The sequence below is a fragment of the Alligator mississippiensis genome, chromosome 13, assembly GCF_030867095.1.
Source record: "Alligator mississippiensis isolate rAllMis1 chromosome 13, rAllMis1, whole genome shotgun sequence".
Lineage (NCBI taxonomy): Eukaryota > Metazoa > Chordata > Crocodylia > Alligatoridae > Alligator > Alligator mississippiensis.
The window spans coordinates 23430251-23442757 of record NC_081836.1 but is presented as its reverse complement, the minus strand read 5'-3'; the positions used below and the strand labels follow the sequence as shown (position 1 = coordinate 23442757).

At 50.6% G+C, this 12507-nt stretch overlaps 1 protein-coding gene across 6 annotated transcripts in view; it reads left to right on the top strand.

Annotated features, from left to right (window-relative positions):
- The window catches only part of MGRN1 (mahogunin ring finger 1), a 171339-nt gene that overhangs the window by 111796 nt on the left and 47036 nt on the right, over positions 1-12507 (top strand). The window lies entirely within an intron of this gene.

Sequence of the window (12507 nt, the reverse complement as noted above, 5' to 3'; positions counted from 1 at the left end):
TCTATATACACTAGGCAAATGCATGTACACTGGGAACAAAAATATTTTTTTAAATAAAATATGTTGTAGTAGATGTTTGATTTTTAGTGCGTGAATTGTTTTGTTTTTCTTCTGGTTCCAAATGGGAACTCCCCTCCCACCCCCCAAGAAGGATTTTAGGAGGCAAGGGGGAGGGACTTTTGTTAGCAATGGTCAGGGGCAGGATTTCCAGTCCTAAGATGGTGACCAGGGGACGGGAGCACCTGTGAAGTGGCAAGACTACCCTTGTGGTCCTCAACAACTCACCAAAACTCATTAAGTGGCCTTCCAGCTGAAATAATTGCCCACCCTTGATCTAACATATCCAAATTGCTGTTAAACCAGACCATTTTTCAAATAAAACCTCACTGACTGGTTTGAAACACTCGTGACAAGGAATAATGGCCATAAGTTGTTAAAGAGTAGGTTTAGACTAGACATTAGAAGGCACTACTTCACAGTCAGGACGGCTAGGATCTGAAACCAACTTCCAAGGGAAGTGGTGCTGGCTCCTACTTTGGGGGTCTTTAAGAGGAGACTTGATGTTTACCTACCTGGGGTCATTTGAGCCCCGTTTTCTCTCCTGCCCAGGGCAGGGGGTCAGACTAGAAGATCTGCAAAGTCCCTTCCAACCCTACATCTATGAATCTATGGTTATTTCAAAGGGGAGGCGAGTTTTCTCTGATCTATTTAGCATAATCGAGAGAGCGGCTTATCTTTTTTTAATATACTTGACCATTTAAATACATATTTATTGCCTTTTCATTTGGTGAGAGATGGCTAATTATTCTTACTCAACATTTTTCTTAACAGGGTCCTTGTATGGCTGGGTCTCATTCTAAATATCAGCAGCTAACGTTATACTTTTAGGTCATGTTTGTACTATAATTAGTCAATAGGGCCAGGATTCCATTTTAGCTTCGGAAGAGGATAAACTTTTGCAAAGCTCAGGATAAATGAAAGAGTTCATTTGAAAATTCCCTTGTCCAGTGCAGACATTGCAGCAGTCTACTAGTGCACAAACACCCCAAATGTGAAGCTGTCCAGAAACTGGTGGCAAATAAAACTGTTCTATTTTCCATGCAGCTTAGAGACCGCCACCCAGATGGGGCCCATGGTTCTGGACTCCACGCAGATGGAGCCCCTGGCTCTTGCCTGTGGGGGCTGCCTGTCGCTTTTTAGGCTCTGGAGCCTGGGAGCATGGCCACCTTCCCTTGTGGGGTCTGCTCCCTTTTAGGGTCTCCGGAGGAGCTCCAGCATCAGGGACTGTGAGCAGGAGATAGACTCCTACTGCCAGGCCCTTCTCCCCTGGGAGGCGGAGGGTAGACCACGGTCTCCCTCCAGGACAAGGGAGGTCTCAGGGACCTCCCTTACTGTCCAGCCCAGGGGTTGGACCAAGGTAGTTGTAACAGGGGGCCTCCTTGGGGCCAATCTCAGTGTGGCCCGCCCACCCGTTTCTGGGCTAACTGTCCGCCTTCTCTCCCGCCATGCCTTGTTGGTATAATTAATTAATAGATGTTAATTAAGCGGGAGGCTGCCCATTTCCTGCCCTGATGCCAGGGGGCGCTATCTGCAGCTCCATTCCTCCCCTATACCGCAGCCCAAGCCTCGCTGGTGGCATCTAGGTGTTATCACAAATCACCAGCCCCCACTCTAGGCCCCAAAATCCTCCTAATTGAACCCCACCTGGATTCCTCTCATCGGGCAGTCTTATCTGCCTTCATACCGGGCAACATAGCTCCCTGAACCACTTCCCCTTCGGGTGTGTTCCCCCCACTGGGACCTTCTACTCACTAGCCCAGGCCCACCTCCAGGCCAGTCGGAGCCCCAGGCCCTCAGCTCTTGGGTGTTTGTTGCGGTGGGCCCCTGGCCTTTCAACCCTTCCCATCCTGGCCCCAGCATGGACCAGTCAGGGGAAGTTCAGACAGGTGTGAGTCTGTGGCCCTTTTTTTCTCTCTGAGGGTCCACCCTGTGGGCCCTCCCAACAAAGGAGTAACTCACCTAGTGGTGGGGGCTAGGCGTTAAGGCGCCCCAGCCCGCCTTTCACCGGGGTGGTAACTGGCCTGGCATTTCCTGGGGGCTCCTGCACAACTGAGAGCCCCACCAAGCCACCCACTCCCAGCAGGGTGCAGTTTTAGGTCATGCCCAGGACCAGAAGCCTCCTATCCATCCCCTACAGCTCCTCCCTTACCTCCAAATGATATCAGCAGCCCTCCAGCCAGGCAGTATTGTTGCCTCACCTCCAGTATCAGAACTGCCCTGTTTATATGGGCAGCCCTGAATCTAAAATGGCTGCCCTAATCAGGCACCTGCTGGCTGCTGCCTTCTGGCCCTTAAAGTGGCAGGCACAAACAGTGCCCTGCCACAGTTATCAAGGGCCCCAAGGCCCGCCGCACCAAGGCCCCTGCCCCGCTGGAGCTTTGCAACAGGTACGAACCTCTTGCAGCCCCAGCAGAGCCTGCTAAAACACCAGCTCCTGCAGGCAACACAGGCTCTACTGTAGCTACCGCTTCTGCTCTCCCCAAGACAAAATGCAAAGTATTTGTCGTGGGAGACTGAGAGGGTAATTTGCCACCCCAACCCGTTAGCCCGGGAAGTCTGCTGCTTCCCAGGAGCCCACATCCGAGACATTGCGAAGAAGTTCCCTAAACTCCTCCAGTCCACTGACCACTATCCCATGCTCCTTATCCATGTGGGCACCAATGACATGGCTCGGAGCACTCCCAGCCAGGTCATGAAGCACTACAGGGAATTGGGAGCAGGGGTAAAGGGTCTGGGGGCGCAAGTGGTGTTTTCTTCGATCCTCCCAGTCTCGGGCTACGGGCTGAGGAGGGAAAGGAGGATCCAGGTAGTGAACCAAAGACTGCAGCACTGGTGTCATCGGGAAGGCTTTAGCTTCCATGACCACGATCTGCTCTTTGGTGAGAGAGGCAGTGAGCTGCTGGGAAGGGACAGCCTCCACCTCTCTCCACTGGGGAGGAGGCTCTTCTCAGCCAGACTGGCTGACCTGCTCCACTGGGCTTTAAACTAAGCCCGCTGAGGGATGGGGGGACTACTGCCAGTGCTGGCCCACTGCGCAACCCTTGCAAAGCCAGCAGGCCAAGGCACTTAAGGGAACCCGCCCCAGCCCTGGAACGAACTGTAGGCAAGGTTAGGGCCCCCAAGGGGACACTTGCATGCCTATATACAAATGCCAGGAGCTTGAGGAATAAACAGGAGGAACTTGTCCTCCTGCTAAACGCAAATAACTATGATGTCATAGGGATAACAGAGACCTGGTGGGACTCCACCCATGACTGGGCCACAGGTATAGACGGCTATACCCTGTACAGGAGGGATCAAGTGGACAAAAGGGGCAGGGGTGTAGCACTCTATGTCAAGGAAAGCTATGCATCCCTGCAAGCCAACATTGGCACCCATGGTGGATGACTTGAGACCCTCTGGGTTAAAGGCTGTGGTGAACATGGCACAGGGGATACTATGGTGGGAGTCTACTACAGACCCCCTACCCAGGGTCAAGAGCTTGACCAGGAGTTTGCCAGGGAATTGGCTGAGGCCACGCACTCCCGGTGTATGGTTGTCATGTGAGACTTTAACTACCCAGACATCTCATGGGAGGAATGCTCGGCCAAATCCGCGCAGTCGCAAAGCTTTCTCTTTTGCGTGGATGACCTCTACCTGACACAGGAAGTCTGTGGGCCAATGAGAGGTAAAGCGCTGCTTGACCTGGTACTGGCAACCAGGGACAACCTTATGATCGAAGGGAAGCTGGGTGACAGTGACCATGAGCTGATCACCTTCACCATCCACTGTAAGGCTGGCAAGTCAGTCAGTAATGCAGAAGTTCTTGACTTCAGGAAAGCTGACTTTGACAAGCTCAGGAGGCTTGTCAGTGAGGCCCTAAAGGACCACAACCCAAAGGGGAGGGGAGTTCAGGACGAGTGGTTGCTTCTCAAGGGAGCAATCCTGGATGCACAAGCAAAGTCTATCCTGTCTTGGAAAAGCAACAAAAGGGCACAGCAGCCCCCTCGGCTCTCCAGGGAACTAGCGGACCTCCTGCATCTTAAAAGGAAGACTTACCAAGGATGGAGGACTGGAACCACCACCAAAGAGGAATACTCTGCTGTGGTCTGGACCTGCAGAGAGCAAACCAGGAAAGTCAAGGCTGCGATGGAACTCCAGCTAGCTACAAATATCAAGGACAATAAAAAGACCTTTTTCAGATATGTGGGGAGCCAGAGGAAAAGCAAGGACAACATTGGATCTCTGCTAAACCAGATGGGACAACTGACAACCGATGCCCAGGAAAAAGCAAACTTGCTAAATGGGTACTTTGCATCAGTTTTTCACCAGTCCCATAGGATGTCCCTGCCCACAGGGATGCCCAGATGAGGGAGATTCCTTACCCTCCATCGAAGCTGACCTTGTGAAGGAACACCTTGAGAGGCTGGATACCTTCAAGTCAGCTGGCCCTGATTGTTTACAACCAAGGGTACTCAAGGAGCTGGCAAGCATCATAGCTTAGCCACGGCACGGATCTTTGAGAATTCATGGTGCTCTGGTGAAGTGTCCGAAGATTGGAAGAAGGCCAATGTTGTGCCTATCTTCAAGAAAGGGAGGAAAGTAGATCTGGCAAACTACAGGCCCATCAGCCTGACCTCTATCCTGGGCAAGGTCTTGGAAAAGATTATCAAAGAGGCCATCCTTAACAGACTAGATGACGGCAATATCCTGAGGGATACCCAGCATGGATTTGTTGCGGGTAGGTCTTGCTTGACCAATCTCATTTCCTTTTACGACCAGATGACCTATTACCTGGACAAGCGGGGAGATATTGATGTCATATATCTTGACTTTAAAAAGCCTTTCATCTGGTGTCCCATGATTACCTCTTGGCAAAACTGGCTAACTGCGGCCTCAACCTCACCACAATCCGCTGGCTGGGGAATTGGCTCTGCGGTAGGACCCAGAGGGTGGTGGTTGGTGGAAATCAATCGTTGTGGTGCACTGTGACCAGTGGGGTCCCACAAGGCTCTGTCCTTGGGCCTATACTTTTTAACATCTTCATCAATGATGTGGACATTGGTATCAGAAGCGGACTGGCCAAGTTTGCCGACGACACCAAACTCTGGGGTAAAGTATCCACACCTGAGGATAGGAGGGTGATCCAGGCAGATCTTGACAGGCTCATGAAATGGGCGGACGAGAACCTGATGGTGTTCAACACAGAAAAATGCAAGGATCTCTACCTGGGGAGAAAAAACCTGCAGCATGCTTATAGGTTTGGTAGTGCTACACTGGTTAGCACTACAGATGAAAGGGACTTGGGGGGGTCATGATTGACCACAAGATGAACATGAGCCTTCAATGTGATGCTGCAGCTAGTAAACCAAGCAAAACGCTGACTTGCATCCATAGTTGCTTCTCAAGCAAATTCCGGGACATCATTCTCCTGTTGTACTCAGCCTTGGTGAGGCCACAGCTGGAGTACTGTGTCCAGTTTTGGGCGCCACAATTCAAAAAGGATGTGGAGAAGCTTGAGAGTGCAGAGGAGAGCCAGACGCATGATCAGAGGTCAGGAAAACAGACCTTACGATGAGAGGCTGAGAGCCATGGGACTCTTCAGCCTGGAAAAGCGCAGGCTCAGGGGTGATCTGGTGGCCACCTATAAGTTATCAGGGGTGTTCATCAGGATCTGGGGGAACGTCTGTTCACCAGAGCACCCCAAGAGATGACAAGATCGAACGGTCAGAAACTCCGCTGCGGCTGATTCAGGCTGGACATAAGGAAGAACTTCTTTACTGTCCAAGCCTGAAGGTTTGGCATAGACGGCTGTCGGAGGTGGTTCAAGCACCCACTTGGAACGCCTTCAAGACACATTTGGATGTTTATCTTGCTGGGATCCTATGATCCCTGCTGACTTCCTGCCCCTGGGGCAGGGGGCTGGACTCGATGATCCTTCGGGGTCCCTTCCAGCCCGAATGTCTATGAAATCTATGAAATCCAATCAAGCAGAGAGAAGTGCAAAAGTATGAAGCGCAACGTAAACATTCACATGTTATAATCTAAGGTGCTGTAAATAATACTGAGGAAAAAGAATATTAAGAGTGTTCTGTAAGCATTTTGACAATACACTGCGTGTACACACACACACACACACGCACACCCCCTACCTACCTACCTCCTCCTACCCCCAGTTAAACCAAAAAATAGGAGGAGGAGATTGGGCACGAGGAAACAAGCCTATTGCAGTTTCTCTAAGCCAATAGTGTTCCCTCATGCAATATGCTAATATAATAAAAGCCTTAGTCTGTCTGTCTGTAACACTGTATTCACACTCTGATTGGTTGTCTCAGCAGCCAATCACAATGCTGACTGAAACAACCAATCAGAGCGCTCCAAGAGCGTTCCGGAAAGGAGGAGGTGGTAGCGGTGTGGCACAGCGCCACCATGATGGCACAGCTAGAGATGATGGAGTTGGGGGCTGAGGCCAGCCACCTCCAGGGAGCAGTGTGCCCTGGGCACATTCTGGTCAGAGCTGGGCTGAGTGGGGTCAATGGGCACTGGATGCCTGTGGCAGTGCAGCCAGCTGTCCAGCAGGACCTTCCTTTCCTCCCAGGAAACAGGCAGGTTTGCCTGGCACAGAGGAGAAATAATGGCTTAATGAGCTGCCTGGGAGCCAAGAGGCCCCTCTGCCAAAGGCTCTTCCTCCCTGCTGAGCAGGGCACCCCAGGGATGCACCAGGTTGCTCTGTGGGTGCAAAGACAGTAGCAAGAGCCTCTTTTCAGTCCCATCTGCCTTTCAGCAGATACAAATTCAGTGTTCCACCCACTTGCTCTCAAAGCCATTACCTTACACAAAAGCAGTGTGTGGGGGGGTGCAGCTTAGTTGCCTGTGGGGTCCAGGTCCATCCACACATGCCCAGCCCAGGGTCAGGGAGCTGAGGCATGCAACAGTGCCCTGGCTTTTGCTGTGTTGACACATGAACTGCAGCCACAGCTCCTTGCACAGGTACAGAGGAACCAACCTCTGGGATCCTCCACCATCCTCCCTGGCTGGCTCAGTACCCTGCTTCTCCTGGCTGTGCACCACCAATAGAATCCTGAGGACAAATGATTGATATGCATTTCAATGAATGAACTGAAAAACTGTGTACAGTCCATGCCTCATTCAGGAATGGACAGGGGACAAAGGGTTTAAAAACAGGATGGCTCAGTATAAAAGAGGACCAATGGTCACCCTATGCTGGGTGCTGGGAAATAGTGGGACCTGGCGGTAGGTGCAGCTGCCTCCCCCTCACCACTGCTGGGGCCTCCCTGCTGGGCCTAAAAACCCGGGGTGGCCCAGAGGTGGTAGTGATGGCAGTGGGGAGTGTGGCGGGCCAGTAGGGGGAGCTCCTGCGTTGAGCCTCCCACCTGTCTATGCCCATCCACCTTCCAGACTCCACGTGCCTCTGCAGGGGCGCCTAAGCCCTGGCAGACCCCCTTTCGAGCCCCACCGCAGAGTCCGGGGGTAACATGTGCTGCCACCACCCCGAGAAGGGACTGTCTGGGGCCTGTGTCCTCTGGGAAGCACAGGCCTAATTGTCCTATGGCTACTCGACTCAATACAAGAACTTGGGGCACTTTCCCAAGTTGGGGGCCAAAAAGGATAGTCTCCCTTAGTCTGCAGACCCAAGGGGCCTCCTGGACATAATTAAACCCACCCCTCAATTAGTCTCCCACACTAGGTACAAAGGAGAACTTTATTGATTACAGAGGGTAGGGTTAGAATAGGGTACAGGGTAGAGCAATATCAGAGAAATTCCATAGAGCAAACTCCTGTGGCTGGGGTAGCCTTTGATCTCTCAGCTGAATTACTGCAAGTTATATATCCAGTTGTATCTCAGGTAGCTTACTCATAAGTATCATCCAGAGTCAGGTGGAGATTCCCTCTGGAGGCAGGCAGTTCCTTGATCATGAGTTTTGAGAGAGAGGGCAAGTTTCAGATGGTACAGCTCTTCTTTGTTCCTGAGTATCCCTCATGGCTGCTGCCCCCTCCTCCCGGGCAGTCCTTAACTTATATAGCCCTTGTGACCTCATTTGCCTGGTCCAATGGAGGCCAGCACCTGTTGGCTGTGAGCCAACCAATTTGAAATACATCACTAGTTGCCGGGCTGACTCTAGCCCACCAGGAAGGAAGCCCCTCACCCAGGTATGTGATGCCTATCATGTAGGCAGAGGGAGCAGGTTTCCCCCATCCCTCAGGAATGTATCCAGCTCAGGTTACCCAAAGAGGTAGGGTAAAGGTATGTGTCCTCTGCTGGGCCTATCCTAATCACAATTGTCACAAAGCAGAGTTTTTGGCAGAGAAACAAAGATGGCTTTCTGCCACAGGGAGGATTCACAACACAACCCACAGCAAGAAGGCCCTGGCAGTGGCAAGTGGGAGGTGGCCACACCCACCGCCACGTCCCGCTTTTTCCCAGTGTCTAGCAGCAGCTTCTGCCTGGCCATCACCACCCCTGTGCCTGGGTCACTGATGCCAAAGCTGGGCAGCAGCTCTAGCCCCATCTTGGGGTAGAAGGGCAGTCCAGAGGCAGTGCTGGTAGCAGATGGGGTCTTGATTGAGCTGTCCCTGCTGAAGCTGCCATCTGCCCGCCCCAACACCAGCTCCCTTCCCGCTTGCAGCCCATCCCACATTAGGAGGTTTGGTCAGCTGTTGTGCGGTGGCAGTGGGAGGTGGGTGCCAACTCAATACTCCCTATGTGGCCTGCGGGACAAAATAATTGCCCACCCCTGATCTAAATGTATCTTCTGCCCTGACCCTGCTGGTCAGGCTTCTTTCATTCCCCTTTTGGCTTGGTTTATCCAGCCTTTGGCTGGGGATCTCGCCATTCCCTTGTACCAGGGCAGACTGAATATAAACACCATGGTTTTTAATGTATGTCACCCCTTCATTTCTAGGGGCCTCAAACTATGCCAGTAACTTTCTGAACCCCTCCAGAGGTACATGTTTACCAGACCACATTCTTGTATCCTTTTTAGACATGCAGCTTTGTTAATCTGATTCTCTGTCTCTCTTGGATGATGATTTGACCAGTTGGGTGTTAGGTTTTTCAAAACACGCCAGCAGTGCTGTAGCAATGAAGTTTGGCACCTGGGGCAGTGCCCGCAGCGGCAGCCCACTGTCGCCTTGCGCACAGATCCGGGGGCACACGCCCCCCTCCCTCCCCATGCTTGCCCGAGAGTGCATGCAGTGGTGGGAGCTGCCTTTCCCCTGTCCCCACACTCCACCAACAAGCTGCTTGTGGCTCTGTCCCGCACCCCAGCTGGCAGTGCTTATTGGCGTCCCTTCACTTCAGCACCCAGGGCGGTTGCCCCGCTTGCCCCCCCACCTTGCTACTGCACTGCAGGCCAGAGGCACAACCTTGAGGAGGACCAGAACACAAAACAAGTCAAATGCTAATCCTCAGCCATTGGCTCTTTTAAGTTTGAAGAGTTGTGGTTTGTTCAAGTTAATCACCACCTTACGCTACCAGCGCTAACAACTTTAGCAGAAATATAAAGATACATTAAAATTTACATTTAAACACTACAACATGTACTGTTATAAGGACAATAAAACTGAATGCAGCTACAATTGGAGACCAAACACCCCAATAGAGAACCTAATTTGGGAGAATATCCGTGCATGCCACTTGAGTAACCTCCAAAGTAACTTTGTCTTGGGGTACTTCTGTGACACCCTCAACTGAAGGGAGAAGCTGTTCAGTATGTGACTGCACAGTTTTAGACATGCAAATGGCCTGAATGAGCAGACATTAATTATTCCCCTTTAGATTCTTTTATCCCCAACTTCTCTTAAAAACAGCTTATAGGAGGAATTTCAGTGAGCAAGTTAGACCAGGCTTTGTTGCCAAATAATCTAGAATTTATTTCTTCTTCACAAATGTCAGGGAGGGGATCAGCAAATAGTCTCTCTTCTACCAATACATGGTTATCTTTGTCAACTGTATCTTAACTACTAATGTTCTTCCGGATAGCTCAGTCTGTCTTCAGGGCCAGTAGACCCTTCTCTTACAGATCTCAAGACTCCATAGTTTCCTATCCCATATGCTACTATTTCTAAACCTGATTTTTTGTGCCAAAATCGAGTTAATAGTTCATAGATTCATAGATGCTAGGGTCGGAAGGGACCTCAATAGATCATCGAGTTCGACCTCCTGCATAGGCAGGAAAGAGTGCTGGGTTTAGATGACCCCAGCTAGATGCTTATCTAACCTCCTCTTGAAGACCCCCAGGGTAGGGGAGAGCACCACCTCCCTTGGGAGCCCGTTCCAGACCTTGGCCACTCGAACTGTGAAGAAGTTCTTTCTAATATTCAGTCTAAATCTGCTCTCTGCTAGCTTGTGGCCATTATTTCTTGTAACCCCCGGGGGTGCCTTGGTGAATAAAACCTCACCAATTCCCTTCTGTGCCCCCGTGATGAACTTATAGGCAGCCACAAGGTCGCCTCTCAACCTTCTCTTTCCGAGGCTGAAGAGGTCCAGGTGCCCCAGTTTCTCCTCATAGGGCTTGGCCTACAAGCCCTTAACCATACAAGTGGTCCTTCTCTGGACCCTCTCTAGGTTATCCACATCCCTCTTGAAGTGCGGCACCCAGAACTGCATGCAGTATTCCAACTGCGGTCTGACCAGCGCCCAATAGAGGGGAAGTATCACCTCCCTGGATCTGTTTGTCATGCATCTGCTGATGCACGATAAAGTGCCATTAGCTTTTCTGATGGCTTCGTCACACTGCCGACTCATGTTCATCTTGGAGTCCACTAGGACTCCAAGATCCCTTTCCACTTCCGTGCCACCCAGCAGGTCATTTCCTAGGCTGTAGGTGTGCTGGACATTTTTCCTCCCTAGGTGCAGCACTTTGCATTTCTCCTTGTTGAACTGCATTCTGTTGTTTTCTGCCCATATGTCCAACCTGTCCAGGTCTGCTTGTAGTTGTTCCCTGCCCTCCAGTGTGTCCACTTCTCCCCTCAGTTTTGTGTCATCCGCAAACTTGGACAGAGTACACTTCGCTCCCTTGTCCAAGTCGCTGATGAAGATATTGAAGCGTATCGGTCTTGTAGTCATTCGATTTTTGGGACCAAAAAGGAATTAATGAGCTCCTATCTTTATTGGAGACTGACTAAATGCATCTACGTGTGCTGTTAGCTTGGAGCAATAAATTCTGGCCCAGGACCCCTGAGCTGGGTCAGAACATCCCTGGCTGGCAGGGAGCCCAGGGGTTCAGCCTTTCAGCCCAGGGCTGCTCCTACCTGGCTCAGTGTGCTGCAGAGAGCAGGCAGCTGTGCACTGAAGCACCCTCATGACCCAGGCAGCTGTGTCAGCTTCTACACATGTGCTGCTGCGCACAGAAGAACACTGCCACAGGACCTGCGGTGGAATTTAATTAGTTTCCTGCAGCCTCTTAGGGCCGCATGTGTAGATGTTGAGACTTTACTGCAGAGCTAATTAGGCAGCTCTGCAGTAAACATCTCAAGTAGATACGCCCACTCTGTCACTTCCTTCAACCATTACCGGCCTGGAAGCTGATTACAGCGTGCCAGTTGCTCCAAACCTTTCTTGTGTACTGCATATATTTGTGATAGTGGGACCTGCAGTTGCATACCTTCTCTAGTGACTCCCATCCCCAGTAGTCTCCAGGCACTTAACAGTTACTCTTCCCAGCACTGTCTGAGGTAGGAAAGAGTTATTCCCTATTAACATATGACAAAATTGAGCCAGTAAAACAAAATGGCCATGCACATCAATATAAGTGCTGGGACAGAACTCAGGAATCCTCTCGCTTGAAGGATTTTGGACGCTAAGGGCTACATACACTCATTCTGTATATGACAAAGTGTTGAAGAATCTGTTGATGCAGCACAAGAACCTTTGGCAATTACTTCGAGCATTTTGAGTAATGGTGAGGTATCCCATTTGGAAAGTACAAAAATGCTGTTTATTTTGGGACAAAAAGGAGGAAGAAGCCAAAGAAATAGACATAGATATTTCAGTGGCTGAACCTGACAAAAAGCTGGTGCATTTAATAAATGCATTGTAAGTGCCTAGGACTAGGTTGAAATAAGGTGATAAATGCTGTGGGTTTGCCAACTACAGATAAGCTAGCCTAATTTTTCCCTCTGCAAGGATAACAAGCTTAGGGAATAAAAGAAACTCAGCAAGTTTACTCTCATGGCTTCAGTTTCATAGCTTTGTAAAGGGAAAGTTGTTTTCAGTGGTGGCAGAAGACAGAACAATGAGCAATGGTTTCGAGCTGCAGCAAAGGAAGTTTAAGTTGGATATTAGGAAAAACTTTTTCACTAGGAGGGTTGTAAAACACTGGAACAGGTTACCCAGAGAGGTTGTGGAATCTCCATCTTTGGAGGTTTTTAAGACCCAGCTAGACAAAGATTTGGCTGGGATGATCAAGTTAAGGATTGTCCAGCTTTGATTAGGGGGTTGGACTA